The following is a 20,055-nucleotide window of genomic DNA, read 5'->3' on the forward strand; positions in this document are numbered from 1 at the left end:
TCTACCTCTATCAAGTCTGATCAGTATGACTCTGTGAAGTTTCCAGAGCCTAATCACACCTTTTACAAGCACAAAGACAAAATTTTTCTCCCAAAATACTGTATTCCTTTTATCTCCTTTTCTTTTCTTTTTTTCTTTTGAGACCTTTTCTCCCTCCGACATACTTTCTTGTTGCTCTGCAAGGACACTCTGACGTGTCCTAACGACTGTAACAGCTTCCCACACAAAGAAAAAAATAAACAAAATTACCAGCCTTGCCCACAAAGGATCCATAACGTTCGGTTTCTTCACAGTGGCTCTCCACCTAGGCCCATATCTTTCTTCTTCATAGCGAGCTGCCTCATCTTCTAAATCCTCTTCCTCAGAGGGGCTAAGCTCATCTGTTTCTGAACTATCAAGCCCCAAAGCCTCTAACTCCTCTACCGGATAAAGGCTTTTTTTCAGGGTTTTCTTCTCCTTCCCCTGTTTGCCTCCCAGGGCGTCCTTTCCCCTATCTCTCGCTTCCTAGGATCCAAGGTCCTTGGAAGGGCCTCTTTTCTTAGGTGCACCTTTCCTTCTTAAAGCTTCTAATCTTTCACCTCACTCTGTTTCTGACATGCTGTCCTGTAACTCCTCTAACGCCTTGTCATGCTATTACTGTTGGGCGGCATTTCTCATCTTCTGGGCACGATTTCTGACGGTGCCTGGCGGCAGCCGCAAAATGAAAAAACAAAAGAAAAAGAATGAGCGCTGCCAAAACAATAACAAAAGCTTCCACCGCATCTTCTAATGGGGGAGAAAGATGAGAGAGATCAAGACTAAACATGCCTCTCAGAGCTTACCTTCGTCCTGCAATTCTGAATCCTCTCCGGGAACGGAGGGTCTCCTCGGCGCCGGCGATGGTGAGGCGATTTTTTCCGGGTTTCGGCACCAAATGTCCCGAGCTATCGTCTCGCCAGCAAGAACGCACGCGGACACCAGGATCCTTTTCCAGCAAAGCGTTTACTGTACAGCTTTCTTGAACAGGAACAGGGGGACCTCAAGCACTTGCCTTATATACACAGCAGGCTGAGGCTAGGCAAATTGTCCTTCAGGGATTGGCGGAGCACCAGTTATCTTATTAGCATGGTGCTGCTCCCTCATTAGCATATTACCGGCCAACTGATGCCAGGTGCAAAGTCTGTGCATGTGCAGTACCGTTGTTCACCACAGGAGGGCGCCCTACATTTCTTATTTTACTTTTAGTGGATAGTGGATATTTTATTTACTTACATTTCAAATGTTATTCTTGCTCCTGGTTTCAACTTCTACAACCTTGTATACCCTCCTCCCATGCCCTGCTTCTAAGAGGTTGTTTATCCACTCAAGGACTCCCTCCTTCCCTCCCCCATTCCCAGGCATTCCCCTACAGTGGAGCATTGAGTCTTCACAGAACCAAGGGCCTCTTTTCCTGTTGATTCCAGATAAGGCCATCCACTGATGCATATGCAGCTGCAGATATAGATCGCTCCATGTGTACTCTTTGGTTGCTGTTTAAGCCCTGAGATCTCTGATGAGTCTGGTTAGTTGATATTGCTTTTCTTCCTATAGGTTTGAAAATTCCTTCAGCTTCTTCAGTCCTTTCTCTAACTACTCCATTTGGGTCCCTGTGCTCAGTCCAATAGTTTGCTGTGAACATCCTCCTTTGTATTTCTTGTCCTCTGGCAGAGCCTCTCAGGAGACAGTTATATCAGGCCCCTCTGAGCATGCACTTCTTGGCATCATCAAAGTTGTCTGGGTTTGGTGTTTGGATGTGGGATGGATCTGCAGGTGGGGCAGTCTCTGGATGGCCTTTTCTTCAGTCTCTGCTCTATATTTTGTGTATTTCTCTTGTGAGTGTTTTGTTCCCACTTCTAAGAAGGACTGAAATATCCACGCTTTGGTCTTCCTTCTTCTTGAGCTTCATGTAGTTTGTGAATTACAATTCACAAAAGGTATACCTTGGGTATTCTTAGCTTTTGGTCTAATTTCCAGTTATCAGTGAGCGCATATCATGTATGATCTTTTGTGATTGGATTATTTGACTCAGGTTGATATTTTCTAGTTCCATCTATTTCCCTAAGAGTTTCATGAAGTCATTGGCTTTAATAGCTGGGTAGTACTCCATTGTGTAAATGTACCACATTTTCCGTATCCATTCCTTCCTTTTTTTCTTCCTGTGACTTCCAACAAGCAGACTAAAAGTTAGAGCAATGCAGTTCCTGGTGAGATAGATCAAAGGCCACATTACTTAATTCCTTGCTGCCAGGCTACAGATGCCAATCTCCTAAACTATCAGCTTTTTGCACAGAGAAAGAACAAGAAACTTTTAAGACTTTTTCAAAGTTATTGTCAGAATTTAGTATAATTAGAGAACTAGAATGTCTGAAACCCTCAGACTTCAAAGCCACACTAGAGTCTTATTCTGTGCACTGTCTCTAACTTCTCCATGCCAGGAGGCTCCTGGCATCTAAATTGGCACCTTAAAAGAGGCAGGGACTTTGAAGAAGGTAAGTCTACACAGATTGGACTCTCAATTGGACCTTTCAGACCTGTTTATAGAGGGTGAGAAATAGGAGTTGATATTGCCAACTGCCATCAGCAAAGGTTGAAATTAGGTACCATGAGGTTTGTGCCAGAAGCCATCATCTCTGGCTGTAAATTGACTGCTGGCATCTGCAGTGGCAGGATAGTAGGTGCCATCACAGGCAGGTTGGGTGGGTTGAGTACCATCAATGCCAAGGGTACATCAGGAATCATCAGCTCTGGTTTTCATTGCCTGCTACACCAGGCAGTTCTCAAAGCATTTCTTTTGGGAGCTATCAGCACTAATATTAGGTCTGGAACCATCAGTTTCAGGTTATGTGCATTTCTTTTATCTCTCAGGATGGAACAACGTGAACCTATTGACATAGAGTTCTTTACAGATGTTATTAAGCATACTATTAAAGAAAAAAGGGATTAGGGTTAGCTCTAGCCAGCTGATTGACTTTCTTCAGTTTGTATAAATGGTCAGTCCTCAGTTTCCAGGAAGGAGAAATTTAGATATGGGTACATGGGAGAAAACACGGTTAGAGACTGAAAACTGGTTTAAAGTGAACAGAGGATTAGGTGTGTCCCCTATAGCATTTGCTATTTGGAATGTGCTTAGGAAGGCATTCGATGATAAGCAAAAAAAAAAAAAAAAAAAAAGCCACATATGTTCAGGAGACAATAGATTCACCTCCGCGCGAGGAAACTCCTTTCCTACTGTGTCACTTAGGATCTAAGTTCAATGTTTATACTTCAACAGAAAAATCTAAGAAAAGTAGCTCAGAAGAAGGTAGTGATAAATCAAAAAAGAAAACATCAACCTCTGAGAAGCAATCTAACTCAAAAAAGAAATTAACAAAATATCATAAATATATCTGGTCTACCCTGCAGCATTTAAAAATAAGTCATTCTATAAGACTCCCTGATAAGGGGTTGGGGATTTGGCTCAGTGGTAGAGCGCTTGCTTAGAAAGCGCAAGGCCCTGGGTTTGATCCCCAGTTCCGGAAAAAAATAGAAAAAAAAAAAAGACTCCCTGATAAATATAAAAAGAGTCCAAACAGGTTGTGATCAGCTGCTGGTGTACTCTCTGCTCTGCAACAGGATAAATTGTTAGGCTGTTTTTCAGTTATTATGGAGAATAAAAAAGGTTAAAAATTCCTTTTGGGAATTATTGTCATTTAAATTCCTTACAACTCCTCATGATCAATTTAAAGAAGCTAGAGCCCACCAAACTAAAGATAAATTTTTACCATATATATATGTATTTATATATGTAATTGTCGGAAAGAGAGTTATCTAAGATGTTTGAAAAAGAAGGATGAGAAAGAAAGAGTTAACATTTGCCTAGGAATTTTATGTAGTCTTTGTTTTTAATATCTGAGTAGTACTCCATGTTGTAAGAGTACCAAATTTTCTGTATCCATTCTTCAGTTGAAGGACATCTGGGTACTTTCCAGCTTCTCGCTATTATAAATAAATCTGCTATGAACATAGTGGAGTATGTGTCCTTGTTATATGTTGGAGGATATTTTGAGTGTATGCCAAGCAGTGGTATAGCTGGGTCCTTAGGTAGTTCTATGTCCAATTTTCTGAGAAACCACCAGACCAATGTCCAGAGTGGTTCTACCAGCTTGCAATCCCACCATCAATGGAGGAGTGCTCCTATTTCTCCACATCAATGGATAGAACTAGAAAATATCATCTTGAGTGAGGTAACCCAGTCACAGAACACACATAGTATGCACTCACTGATAAGTGGATATTAGCCCAAAAGCTTGGAATACTTAAAAAAATCGCAGATCATATGAAGCCCAAGATTAAGGAAGACCAAACTGTGGAGGCTTCATTCCTTCTTTGGTGGTAGAACTAAATACTCATGAGAGGAAATACAGGGACAACGTGTGGAGCAGGAACTGAAGAAAAGGTCATCCAAAGAATGTCCCACCTGGGGATTCATCCCATATACAGCCACCAAAGCCAATCACTATTGCTGAAGCCAAGATGTGCTTGCTAACAGGAGCCAGATATAGGTGTCTCCTGAGAAGCTCTTCCAGAGCCCTACTGATACAGACGAGAATGATTGAAGCTAATCATTGGACTGAACAAGGGTACACCAACTGAGGAGTTAGACTAAAGACTGAAGGATCTAGAGGGGTTTGCAACACCATAGGAAGAACAACATCAACCAAAAAGAACCCAACCTGAATTCCCAGGGTCTAAATCACCAACCAATGAGTACACATGAAAGGACCCATGACTCCAGCCACATATGTAACACAGGATGGTATTGTCCAGCTTCAATAGGAGGAAAAGCCCTTGGTCCCATGAAGGCACATTTCCCCAATGAAGGGGAAAGCCAGGTGGGTGGGAATGGGAGCCTCCTCATAAAAGCAGGGAGGTATCGGAAAGGAGGGTAAAGGGGATAAAATTTGAAATATAAATCCATAAATTATTCAAGAAAAATAAAATTATAAAACAAAAACATAAACATATGAAATGTTTATGGGTATGGGGAAAAAGTTTGAAGAAACAACTCCCCCAAAATGACAAAGGAAGTTATAATAAAAATAGAAGCTGTAGCTCTAAGAGCATGGAGATGCTTGCCTAACAGAGATACAAATACCAAAAGACTTGTTAATATGATATAGAAACCAGAAAAAAAAATTGAGAATTCTTTTGCCCAGATGATAGAGGTTTTAAAGCCAAAGATATTATTTTAAAACATCTTGCCTATACCCACTTGTTACTCTCTCCTACAGACAATTTAAAAATCTGTTAATTTATTTAAAGCATATGCTGAGGTTTTTACTCCGTAATTTTAGTGTGTATCCCTAACAACAACCACACAATGCTAAAACACCAAACAGATTCTTACTAATCAAGGACAGAAAATATTTATTAATTTAGGGTTTGCTCAAAAAATTAATCAATTAACCAGACTGGGCATATCATCCAATAATGTCCCAGTAAGGCAGGAGGTACCATACATTTTAATGCTTCTTGCTCCAATCAGAGCAGAAACTCAAACTAGTTGCCCTCCTTGTCTGAAAGGGTACCTCTGGCTTAAAAAGTTCCAAACTAGCTATCATAAAAATCACACTGGAAATATCCAATATAAAACGAGATTGAAAAAAAAAAGGCACTGCCCTATCTGGTGCTGTAAGCCCCAATAATACAGTTATCTTATTAAATCAGAAAAACTTTGTGAGGGTCCTACCTCAGGCCCCTCAAACAATAGAAGCAATTCAAGAGCCTCAGGAAACCAATCCATTTGTCCTTGAAAAACTATCTAACCGCTCCTGCAGGCAAACCCTGGCAGTACAGGACTGAACCTCAACAACAATATTTACTCATGACCTCCTCAAACAGCTTACTTCGATTATTATCATCTTAAATTTTTTTTCACACAAGAAACATTTGTATAACAAACAAATGTAGTGACAATATTTATTGTCTTTTAAATAGTACAAACAAGCCCACTGTTTAAAAAAAAATACTATGTCATTGTTTTATACCTATTTTACAAGTTTAGCCCCAATATTCAGAATTACAATTCTTGGTTCAGTTTAGAAATTACCTTTGTCTATTGGACATATTCGAGTTTATTCTGATTTCTCATCCTTTGCATGAAGATAATGAAAAATTTAATTCATTAACAGCAAATTGTTGCTTTTGCTAGGAAAATAACTTAGCAAAATCTTGCAACCTCATCAAATCACCTCTCCACTCAGGGAAATTGCTCCTAACAAAATTTAATACTGTTCTCAATCAAGTTCATATTGTTTTGCACTAATAACTTTGAGAGTGGGGCCATCCCAGAATCTTACTTGTCTAGAAAAAAAAATCACATCATTGAAGAAACCTGACACTTCTTCTACAAGTAATCAAACAGCAATATTTTTGTGCTTTTAGTAGAATGGACCCCATAGCCTCATTTGTATGAATGCTTGGCTCATACTGAGTGGACTTGTTGGAGTCCATTGGCCTTGCTAGAGTTAGTATGTCCCTAAGCAGGAATGGTTTAGAACTCCAAACAGTTCAATTTTGTCCACCGTCTTTTCTTCTGCTGCTTGTCGATAAAAATATAGAACTTTCAGCTTCTTGTCCCATTCCATTTCTGCCTCCATACTACAATGTTTCCCAGCATCATGAAATGGACAAGATCTCTCAAAATGTAAGTTAGCTGCAGTTAAATGTTTTCCTTCTTAAGATTTGTTATGGTCATTGTGTGTCTTCACATTCAATAAACCCAAGGAAGATAGGCTTGTTCTTTTTAAAAGTTTGGAGGAATATTGACTTTGGAACTTTCTTTTAGGACAACAGTGAAAACTTTTAAATGTTGCTTAATGAGCCATTCATGGAAGGATATGAAACAAAATGTTGCTGAGCATGACTTGATCTTTGAGTTCCTGGCTCAAGTGGACACAGAGGCGATTACAATTAGTATGTTACATAGAGATTGCTGCTTATATATCTTGGAAAATAATGATACTGTATTTTTGACGTAGTTTAAAATATGTACCTGAAGCTAAAGTGTAGAGCTATAGATTTATTCCCTTTGTAGAGGAAATGTCAACATAGCCTCTTATTGACCATTGTCTGCAGTTATTAGTGCTTACGCATATGAATACATATAAAGAAAAGTAAGAAGCTGAGAATGAAATATAACTGTGAGGAACTGATTTCATACCTCCCAAAAGAATATGAGTATATACTTGTAATCTAGTGATTATGTGGAAAGCAAGAGAAAGAAAAAGAGAATCTCTCTAAGTTTGCTCTATAGCAATCTAGGTATAGGTGATTAGAAAATAAAGAAACCCATCAGGCAGATATGCTGGTGCAAGACTTTATTCCCAATAGTCTACAGAAAGAGACAGGTGGGTATTTCTGACAAGACCAGCATGATATACATAACAACATACAGTAAAGTTGTGTCTCTGTGTTATTAAATAAACCAAACAAGCAACTGAGCACTAAATGAATGAAATGCATAGATTCATGAATGCATAATTAAATATATGTATACATACATAAATAAATTGAACTCTTTATAAATAAGGCGAATAGCTAGGAATCAACCTGCGTATGTTTTGTCTTGAATTCATATATCCTGAAATCCATAGAACTGTATATATTAAGAGATGAACATGCATACAGTCACACACAAAAACAGCATAATACTCATAATGATAAAAATATAAAGGGTATGGTGCTGCATTCTTTTTAACCTTATCTATTCACATACAGAAGCAGGATTTTCTATGCTTGTTCTATGACACTAGTAATTCCATGCTACCATAATAAAAAATTATATCAGATAAATAACTACAATGGCCACATATGAAATAAAATTATCTTTGAAATATTATTTAATTAACATATTGTTTTTTAAAAGTTGTTGAGTTGATAATAGAATAGTGGATTTTTATAAAGAACCTGAGAAGGCTAGATATTAACAAATCTGCTATTGGGAGAAATATGATTCCTGATTTGTAAACAGAATGTGTAAGGAATCAACTTATAAAATATAAATAATATGTGATTTGAGGATCTATAACTAATGAGATATTACCTAATCCTAACACATTTACCTAAGGTAGTTCATCAATTCATAATGAAGACATTAAATTACATGTTTTATAGAATCAAATTGAACTAGAACATTTAGTGTACTAAATATGTGAATGTGTGTGGTATATATGGTATATATGACTATATTATTATGTTTTTATGTCACTTACACAGGTATAACTTTAAGAACTACCAGTATATTCTTGCTCTGCTACTTGCCATTGAGGAGGTCAATGGGAACCCCAATCTTTTACCCAACATGTCTCTTGGATTTGATTTCTACCCTGTGAGATTCACTGAGAAGGAAACACTTATGAATACTGTTGTTGGGCTCACTGCTCATAGGCAGAGAAAGGATTTGCCTAATTCCAATTGTAAAAAGAAAAAATTTTCTGCTGCACTCACAGGAACATTATGGATAACATCTGCCCAAATTGGGCCATTGCTTCAGCTCTTGAAATGTCCCCAGGTGAGAAAATTTGGATGTGCACACTGAGAGTCAATTTTCTTAGTTCGTATTATAGGTGTCTTTAAACTGAAAGAGCCATTTATAAATTATCCAAACATCAAAACATACCCAGAGTTCAATCCAGATATATTTTGCTTGTAAAAGAAAGGTTGGTGTAGTAAATGAAACCAAGTAAGTCCTTAAAAATTACAGACTTAACGGAAATTTCTGTAAAATCTAGTAAATGGAATGTTTTTTTAAAATCTTCTCCTGTTTTCGTCTATTGCTTCAGGAATGAATTTTTATTTGATATTAATTTTCTTCCTCTTTTCACCAATATGGTTCAGATTACTTTTGGACTTTGTGATCCTGCCTTGAATGACCATGGTCTATATTCTTCTCTCTACCAAATGGTCCCCAAGGACACATCTCTTTCCCTTGCCATTGTTTTTTGATGGTTCATTTTAGGTGGTCATGGGTAGGTCTCATCCTCCTTGATGACCACAAAGGAAATAAAATTCTATTAGATTTTAGAGAGGAGATGGGGAGACAAAGAGTCTGCTTTGCTTTTGTAAAAATGATCACAGCCACATGGGCTTCATATTTTCCAAGATTCTGGTAAACATGGATGAGACAAATGTAATAATTGTTTATGGTGACATTGATTCTCTAGAAGATCTAATGAAAATATTGGGCAAAAATTATTGACATGGAAAGTCTTGGACATGAGCATTGATCACCATGCTACTGAAGTTACTGATTATTCCATGTTTGACTCATTCCATGGAAACCTAATTTTTAAGCACAATTATAGAGAAAATTTTGAGTTTACCAAATTCATTCGAACATTTAATCTTAATAGATACCCAGAAGAAATTTATCTTCTGAAGTTGTGGAATTTGTTCTTCAAGTGCTCATTTTCTGATATTAATTTTCATCTCTTGGACAACTGTCAAATCAACACTTCATTGGATGTGTTACCTAGTAATATATTTGATGTAGCCATGAGTGAAGAGAGCATTAGTATTTACAATGGTGTGTATGCTGTAGTGCACAGCCTCCATGATATGAGACTTCATCAAGTCCAAATGCAACTATATGAAAATGGAGAAGGGATGTTTTCTCCCTATGGCAGGTAATAACTGCTATGTATTTTATTGACACCACACTAACATATGAGATTTTCAATGACACTAACTTACGTCTTAAAAAATCAGTTTATGTTGTCCACAGTTACAGAAAATTTTGTGTTTCTAACCTTATTTAGACATCAATGCAGCTTCAACAATACATTGCTGTGAAAAGATGTGTATTTACTAGAAGCAAATCTCCTTATTCAACATTAAGTTCATTTCATCAATTTATAGCTCTATAATCTAATCATGATAATAGTTACAATAAAAATAACACTTTATATATTTCTTACAAGTAAAATAGAAACAGAAACATTTATGTGAAACACCAATTGTTGATTTATACTTAAATGATGCCCTTAATTTCTAAATATCACCACTCTCATTTTAGACACTGAACCTCTGAAGGTATTCTGAAAGCAAATGTTTGTGGGTAGGTTTCAAGAAATTTGAGCTTTTCATGGGTCATTTGTCACCAATTGCTTACTTGAGCTTGGTTCAAAATTTTCACTTAAAGATCAATAATCAAGCTGCTCCCAGACCCGGTGAGAGAGAGACCCAACCGCCTGGTCAGGTGGGCACTCCTGAGGCTGCAGAGCGGAAGAGACCACCAACACTGCTCACCCCTGCCCACATCCCTGGCCCAAGAGGAAACTGTATAAGGCCTCTGGGCTCCCGTGGGGGAGGGCCCAGGAGCGGCAGGACTTCTGCGCCTGAGACACCGCCGGAACCTGAAAGAAACAGACTGGATAAACAGTTCTCTGCACCCAAATCCCGTGGGAGGGAGAGCTAAACCTTCAGAGAGGCAGACAAGCCTGGGAAACCAGAAGAGACTGCTCCCTGCGCACACATCTCGGACGCCAGAGGAAAAAGCCAAAGACCATCTGGAACCCTGGTGCACTAAAGCTCCCGGAAGGGGCGGCACAGGTCTTCCTGGTTGCTGCCGCTGCAGAGAGCCCCTGGGCAGCACCCCACGAGCGAACCTGAGCCTCGGGACCACAGGTAAGACCAAATTTTCTGCTGCAAGAAAGCTGCCTGGTGAACTCAAGACACAGGCCCACAGGAACAGCTGAAGACCTGTAGAGAGGAAAAACTACACGCCCGAAAGCAGAACACACTGTCCCCATAACTGACTGAAAGAGAGGAAAACAGGTCTACAGCACTCCTGACACACAGGCTTATAGGTCAGTCTAGCCACTGTCAGAAATAGCAGAACAAAGTAACACTAGAGATAATCTGATGGCGAGAGGCAAGCGCAGGAACCCAAGCAACAGAAACCAAGACTGCATGCCATCATCGGAGCCCAATTCTCCCACCAAAACAAACATGGAATATCCAAACACACCAGAAAAGCAAGATCTAGTTTCAAAATCATATTTGATCATGATGCTGGAGGACTTCAAGAAAGACATGAACACACTTAGGGAAACACAGGAAATCATTAATAAACAAGTAGAAGCCTACAGAGAGGAATGGCAAAAATCCCTGAAAGAATTCCAGGAAAACACAATCAAACAGATGAAGGAATTAAAAATGGAAATAGAAGCAATCAAGAAAGAACACATGGAAACAACCCTGGATATAGAAAACCAAAAGAAGAGACAAGGAGCTGTAGATACAAGCTTGACCAACAGAATACAAGAGATGGAAGAGAGAATCTCTGGAGCAGAAGATTCCATAGAAATCATTGACTCAACTGTCAAAGATAATGTAAAGCGGAAAAAGCTACTGGTCCAAAACATACAGGAAATCCAGGACTCAATGAGAAGATCAAACCTAAGGATAATAGGTATAGAAGAGAGTGAAGACTCCCAGCTCAAAGGACCAGTAAATATCTTCAACAAAATCATAGAAGAAAACTTCCCTAACCTAAAAAAAGAGATACCCATAGGCATACAAGAAGCCTACAGAACTCCAAATAGATTGGACCAGAAAAGAAACACCTCCCGTCACATAATTGTCAAAACACCAAACGCACAAAATAAAGAAAGAATGTTAAAAGCAGTAAGGGAAAAAAGTCAAGTAACATATAAAGGGAGACCTATCAGAATCACACCAGACTTCTCGCCAGAAACTATGAAGGCCAGAAGAACCTGGACTGATGTCATACAGACCCTAAGAGAACACAAATGCCAGCCCAGGTTACTGTATCCAGCAAAACTCTCAATTAACATTGATGGAGAAACCAAGATATTCCATGACAAAACCAAATTTACACAATATCTTTCTACAAATCCAGCACTACAAAGGATAATAAATGGTAAAGCCCAACATAAGGAGGCAAGCTATACCCTAGAAGAAGCAAGAAACTAATCGTCTTGGCAACAAAACAAAGAGAATGAAAGCACACAAACATAACCTCACATCCAAATATGAATATAAAGGGAAACAATAATCACTATTCCTTAATATCTCTCAATATCAATGGCCTCAACTCCCCAATAAAAAGACATAGATTAACAAACTGGATACGCAACGAGGACCCTGCATTCTGCTGCCTACAGGAAACACACCTCAGAGACAAAGACAGACACTACCTCAGAGTGAAAGGCTGGAAAACAACTTTCCAAGCAAATGGTCAGAAGAAGCAAGCTGGAGTAGCCATTCTAATATCAAATAAAATCAATTTCCAACTAAAAGTCATCAAAAAAGATAAGGAAGGACACTTCATATTCATCAAAGGAAAAATCCACCAAGATGAACTCTCAATCCTAAATATCTATGCCCCAAATACAAGGGCACCTACATACGTAAAAGAAACCTTACTAAAGCTCAAAACACACATTGCACCTCACACAATAATAGTGGGAGATTTTAACACCCCACTCTCATCAATGGACAGATCATGGAAACAGAAATTAAACAGTGATGTCGACAGACTAAGAGTAGTCATGAGCCAAATGGACTTAACGGATATTTATAGAACATTCTATCCTAAAGCAAAAGGATATACCTTCTTCTCAGCTCCTCATGGTACTTTCTCCAAAATTGACCATATAATTGGTCAAAAAACGGGCCTCAACAGGTACAGAAAGATAGAAATAATCCCATGCGTGCTATCGGACCACCACGGCCTAAAACTGGTCTTCAATAACAATAAGGGAAGAATGCCCACATATACGTGGAAATTGAACAATGCTCTACTCAATGATAACCTGGTCAAGGAAGAAATAAAGAAAGAAATTAAAAACTTTTTAGAATTTAATGAAAATGAAGATACAACATACTCAAACTTATGGGACACAATGAAAGCTGTGCTAAGAGGAAAACTCATAGCGCTGAGTGCCTGCAGAAAGAAACAGGAAAGAGCATATGTCAGCAGCTTGACAGCACACCTAAAAGCTCTAGAACAAAAAGAAGCAAATACACCCAGGAGGAGTAGAAGGCAGGAAATAATCAAACTCAAAGCTGAAATCAACCAAGTAGAAACAAAAAGGACCATAGAAAGAATCAACAGGATCAAAAGTTGGTTCTTTGAGAAAATCAACAAGATAGATAAACCCTTAGCCAGACTAACGAGAGGACACAGAGAGTGCGTCCAAATTAACAAAATCAGAAATGAAACGGGAGACATAACTACAGATTCAGAGGAAATTCAAAAAATCATCAGATCTTACTATAAAAACCTATATTCAACAAAATTTGAAAATCTTCAGGAAATGGACAATTTCCTAGACAGATACCAGGTATCAAAGTTAAATCAGGAATAGATAAACCAGTTAAACAACCCCATAACTCCTAAGGAAATAGAAGCAGTCATTAAAGGTCTCCCAACCAAAAAGAGCCCAGGTCCAGATGGGTTTAGTGCAGAATTCTATCAAACCTTCATAGAAGACCTCATACCAATATTATCCAAACTATTCCACAAAATTGAAACAGATGGAGCCCTACCGAATTCCTTCTACGAAGCTACAATTACTCTTATACCTAAACCACACAAAGACACAACAAAGAAAGAGAACTTCAGACCAATTTCCCTTATGAATATCGACGCAAAAATACTCAATAAAATTCTGGAAAACCGAATTCAAGAGCACATCAAAACAATCATCCACCATGATCAAGTAGGCTTCATCCCAGGCATGCAGGGATGGTTTAATATACGGAAAACCATCAACGTGATCCATTATATAAACAAACTGAAAGAACAGAACCACATGATCATTTCATTAGATGCTGAGAAAGCATTTGACAAAATTCAACACCCCTTCATGATAAAAGTCCTGGAAAGAATAGGAATTCAAGGCCCATACCTAAACATAGTAAAAGCCATATACAGCAAACCAGTTGCTAACATTAAACTAAATGGAGAGAAACTTGAAGCAATCCCACTAAAATCAGGGACTAGACAAGGCTGCCCACTCTCTCCCTACTTATTCAATATAGTTCTTGAAGTTCTAGCCAGAGCAATCAGACAACAAAAGGAGATCAAAGGGATACAGATCGGAAAAGAAGAGGTCAAAATATCACTATTTGCAGATGATATGATAGTATATTTAAGTGATCCCAAAAGTTCCACCAGAGAACTACTAAAGCTGATAAACAACTTCAGCAAAGTGGCTGGGTATAAAATTAACTCAAATAAATCATTTGCCTTCCTCTATACAAAAGAGAAACAAGCCGAGAAAGAAATTAGGGAAACGACACCCTTCATAATAGACCCAAATAATATAAAGTACCTCGGTGTGACTTTAACCAAGCAAGTAAAAGATCTGTACAATAAGAACTTCAAGACACTGAAGAAAGAAATTGAATAAGACCTCAGAAGATGGAAAGATCTCCCATGCTCATGGATTGGCAGGATTAATATAGTAAAAATGGCCATTTTACCAAAAGCAATCTACAGATTCAATGCAATCCCCATCAAAATACCAATCCAATTCTTCAAAGAGTTAGACAGAACAATTTGAAAATTCATCTGGAATAACAAAAAACCCAGGATAGCTAAAGCTATCCTCAACAATAAAAGGACTTCAGGGGGAATCACTATCCCTGAACTCAAGCAGTATTACAGAGCAATAGTGATAAAAACTGCATGGTATTGGTACAGAGACAGACAGATAGACCAATGGAATAGAATTGAAGACCCAGAAATGAACCCACACACCTATGGTCACTTGATTTTTGACAAAGGAGCCAAAACCATCCAATGGAAAAAAGATAGCATTTTCAGCAAATGGTGCTGGTTCAACTGGAGGGCAACATGTAGAAGAATGCAGATCGATCCATGCTTATCACCCTGTACAAAGCTTAAGTCGAAGTGGATCAAGGACCTCCACATCAAACCAGACACACTCAAACTAATAGAAGAAAAACTAGGGAAGCATCTGGAACACATGGGCACTGGAAAAAATTTCCTGAACAAAACACCAATGGCTTATGCTCTAAGATCAAGAATTGACAAATGGGATCTCATAAAACTGCAAAGCTTCTGTAAGGCAAAGGACACTGTGGTTAGGACAGAACGGCAACCAACAGATTGGGAAAAGATCTTTACCAACCCTACAACAGATAGAGGCCTTATATCCAAAATATACAAAGAACTCAAGAAGTTAGACCGCAGGGAAACAAATAACCCTATTAAAAAATGGGGTTCAGAGCTAAACAAAGAATTCACAGCTGAGGAATGCCGAATGGCTGAGAAACACCTAAAGAAATGTTCAACATCTTTAGTCATAAGGGAAATGCAAATCAAAACAACCCTGAGATTTCACCTCACACCAGTGCGATTGGCTAAGATCAAAAACTCAGGTGACAGCAGATGCTGGCGAGGATGTGGAGAAAGAGGAACACTCCTCCATTGTTGGTGGGATTGCAGACTGGTAAAACCATTCTGGAAATCAGTCTGGAGGTTCCTCAGAAAATTGGACATTGAACTGCCTGAGGATCCAGCTATACCTCTCTTGGGCATATACCCAAAAGATGCCTCAACATATAAAAGAGACACGTGCTCCACTATGTTCATCGCAGCCTTATTTATAATAGCCAGAAAATGGAAAGAACCCAGATGCCCTTCAACAGAGGAATGGATACAGAAAATGTGGTACATCTACACAATGGAATACTACACAGCTATCAAAAAGAACGAGTCTATGAAATTCGTAGGCAAATGGTTGGAACTGGAAAATATCATCCTGAGTGAACTAACCCAATCACAGAAAGACATACATGGTATGCACTCATTGATAAGTGGCTATTAGCCCAAATGCTTGAATTACCCTAGATCCCTAGAACAAACGAAACTCAAGACGGATGATCAAAATGTGAATGCTTCACTCCTTCTTTAAATGAGGAAAAAGAATACCCTTGGCAGGGAAGGGAGAGGCAAAGATTAAAACAGAGACTGAAGGAACACCCATTCAGAGCCTGTCCCACATTTGGCCCATACATATACAGCCACCCAATTGGACTAGATGGATGAAGCAAAGAAGTGCAGACCGACAGGAGCCGGATGTAGATCGCTCCTGAGAGACACAGCCAGAATACAGCAAATACAGAGGCGAATGCCAGCAGCAAACCACTGAACTGAGAATAGGTCCCCTATTGAAGGAATCAGAGAAAGAACTGGAAGAGCTTGAAGGGGCTCGAGACCCCATATGTACAACAATGCCAAGCAACCAGAGCTTCCAGGGACTAAGCCACTACCTAAAGACTATACATGGACTGACCCTGGACTCTGACCCCATAGGTAGCAATGAATATCCTAGTAAGAGCACCAGTGGAAGGGGAAGCCCTGGGTCCTGCTAAGACTGAACCCCCAGTGAACTAGTCTATGGGGGGAGGGCGGCAATGGTGGGAGGGTTGGGAGGGGAACACCCATAAGGAAGGGGAGGGGGGAGGGGGATGTTTGCCCGGAAACCGGGAAAGGGAATAACACTCGAAATGTATATAAGAAATACTCAAGTTAATAAAAAAAAAAATAAAAAATAAAAATAAAAAAAAAAGATCAATAATCAAGAAGCAAAGTGATATTCTATACACTCAGCTTGTCACTTACTCAACAATACTTGAAGCTTCATTATTGTTGATGATCAAATCAGAAGTTAAAAACAGTAAGACACATTCCAAAACCCACAGCTTGTTATGCCCCTTGGGCACAATATCTTCAGCTTAACAATTTCCTGAAGGACCTTGATGTAAGAGCCAATAGGAGTTTAGATTGGAAACAGAGAATAGACGCAGAATATGATATTCTTAACCTTTGTATTTACCAAAGGGTCTTGCACTAGAAGTGAAAATGGGATCCCTTTTTGCAAATGCTCCCAAGGGTCAACAGTTGTCTTTATCTGAACAGATGATTCAACAGCCAGAAATATTTTCAAAGGTATGTTATGCATTATCTAAATGCTTTGTGCTGACACAATTATGTTTTCTGATATAATGATACCTGACTCAAGTTCCTTTATAATTCCACTATCAGTATGAAATACCATACTAGTATACTGACTATTTGGGTTCCATGATTCAGATCAATGGAAGTATATAGTGGTCAATAAGTCCCCCACTGTTTATTCATATGAAGATTAGGTTTCCTTTATTTGTCACAAATTAGGGATTGGACACATGATAAGAAGAAATTTCCATCTCCAAATGACTTATGTATTAATGTGCTGGAAAAAGATCTCTCATGTGGGATTAATATAATGAAACAATATTGAAATTTAAGTTTTTCCACCATCTTTATTAAATTGGATATTTCTTATTTACATTTCAAAACTTATTACTTTTCCATGTTTATAGGCAAACATTCCCCTCACTCCTCCCCTCCCCTTATAGGTGACTGTTCCCCTCCCCATCATCCTCCCACGACCGCCATCCCCACAACAATCCCTTTCACTGAGGGTCCGGCCATGGCAGGGCCAAGGAATTCCCCTTCCACTGGTGCCCCTACTAGGCTATTCCTTGATACCTATGAATTCAGAGTCCAGGGTCAGTCCATGTATACTCTTTGGGTAGTGGCTTAATCCCTGGAAGATCTGGTTGGTTGGCATTGCTGTTCATATGGGGACTCGAGCCCATTCAGCTCTTTCAGTCCTTTTTCTGATTCCTTCAACATAACGGCCATTCTCAGTTCAACGGTTTGCGGCTGGCATTCACCTATGTATTTGCAATATTCTGACTGTGTCTCTCAGGAGAGATATACATCCAGTTCCTGTCAGCCTGCACCTCTTTGCTTTATCCATCTGATCTAGTTTGGTGGCTGTACATATGCGACCACATATGAAGCAGACTCTGAATGGGCATTCCTTCAGTCTCTGTACTAAAATTTGCCTCCCTATCCCATCCTAAGAGTATTCTTGTCCCCTTTTAAAGGAGGAGTGAAGAATCCACATTTTGGTCATCCTTCTTGAGCTTCATGTGTTCTCTGAATCCTCAGTAATTTGAGCATTTGGGCTAATATCCATTTACCAACGAGTGCATACCATGTGTGGTTTTATGTGTTTGGGTTACCTCACTCAGGATTATATTTTTCAGTTCCGTCCATTTGGCTATGAATTTCATGAAGTCATTGTTTTTGATAGCTCTGTAGTATTCCATTGTGTAGATGTACCACATATTCTGTATCCATTCCTCTGTTGAAGGGCAGATGGGGTCTTTCCAGCTTCTGGCCATTATAAATAAGGCTGTTATGAATATAGTGGAGCATGTGTCTTTGTTGTATGTTGGAGCAATTTTTGGGCATATGCTTAAGAGAGGTATAGCTGCATCCTCAGGTAGTGTAATGTCCAATTTTCTGAGGAACCTGTGGACTGATTTTCAAAATGGTTGTACCAGTCTGCAATCCCACCAGCAATGAAGCAGTGTTCCTCTTTCTACACATCCACACCAGCATCTGCTGTTGTCAGAGATTTTTACCTTAGTCATTCTGACTGGTGTGAGGTGGAGTCTCGGGGTTGTTTTTATTTGCATTTCCCTTATGACTAAAGATGTTGGACATTTCTTTAGGTACTTCTCAGCCATTTGATATTCCTCAGCTGTGAATTCTTTGTTTACCTCTGAACCCCATTTTTTGATACGGTTATTTGTCTCCCTAGAGTCTAACTTCATGAGTTCTTTGTATATTTTGAATATAAGCCCTTTATCATTTGAAGGATTGGTCAAGATTTTTTCCCAATCTGTTGGTTGCCATTTTGCCCTAACATCAGTGTCCTTTGCCTTACAGAAACTTTGTAGCTTTATGAGGTCACATTTGTCAATTCTTGATCTTAGAGCATAAGCCATTGGTGTTTTGTTCAGGAAATTTTCTCCAGTGCCCATGTGTTTGAGATTCTTCCCCACTTTTACTTCTATTAGTTTGAGTGTATCTGCTTTGATGTGGAGATCCTTAATCTACTTGGACTTAAGCTTTGTACAGGGTAATAAGAATGGATCGATATGCATTCTTCTACATGCTGACCTCCATTGCTGAATCTGCACCATTTGTTGAAAATGCAAATCTTTTTTTCATTGGATGGCTTTGGCTCCTTTTTCAAAAATCAAGTGACCATAGGTGTGTGGGGTCATTTTTGTGTCTTCACTTCTATTCCACTGGTCTATCTGCCAGTATCGGTACCAATACCATACAGTTTTAACACTACTGCTCTGTAACACTGCTTGAGTTCAGGGCTAGTGATTCCCCCAGAATTCCTTTTATAGTTGAGGATAGTTTTAGCTATCCTGGGATTTTTGTTATTCCAGATGAATTTGCAAATTTTTCTTGCTAACTCTAAGAATTGGATTGGAATTTTGATGGGTAATGCATTGCATCTGTAGATTGCTTTTCATAAAATGGCCATTTTCACTGTATTAATCCTGCCAATCCTTGAGCAGAAGAGATCATTCCATCTCATGAGATCGTCTTCAATTTCTTTCTTCAGAGACGTGATGTTCTTATCATACAGATCTTTCACTTGCTTGGTTAAAGTCACACTGAGGTATTTTATATTATTTGGGACTATTATGAATGTTTTCAGTTCCCTAATTTCTTCCTCAGCTTGGTTTTGTGTGTGTGTGTGTGTGTGTGTGTGTGTGTGTGTGTGTGTGTGTGTGTAGAGGAACTCTACTAATTTATTTGAGTTAATTTTATACCCAGCCATTTTGCTGAAGGTGTTTTTCAGGTTTAGTAGTTTTTTGGTGGAACTTTTGGATCACTTAAATATACAATCTTATCATGTGCAAATAGAGATATTTTGACTTCTTTGTTTCCTCTCTGTATCCCTTTGATCTTCTTTCAGTGTCTGATTGCTCTGATTGGGGCTTCGACAACTATATTGAATTAGTAGGGTGAAAGTGGGCAGCATTGTCTAGTCCCTGATTTTAGTGGGATTTCTTCAAGTTTCTCTCCATTTAGTTTAATGTTAGCTACTGGTTGCTGCATATGGCTTTTACTATGTT

At 38.9% G+C, this 20,055-nt stretch overlaps 1 pseudogene; it reads left to right on the plus strand.

Annotated features, from left to right (window-relative positions):
* The first annotated feature begins 803 nt into the window (after positions 1–803).
* The window catches only part of Atp5pf-ps3 (ATP synthase peripheral stalk subunit F6, pseudogene 3), a 102,170-nt pseudogene continuing 82,918 nt past the window's right edge, over positions 804–20,055 (plus strand).

This window comes from Rattus norvegicus, chromosome 5 (genome assembly GCF_036323735.1).
Source record: "Rattus norvegicus strain BN/NHsdMcwi chromosome 5, GRCr8, whole genome shotgun sequence".
Taxonomy (NCBI): Eukaryota; Metazoa; Chordata; class Mammalia; order Rodentia; family Muridae; genus Rattus; species Rattus norvegicus.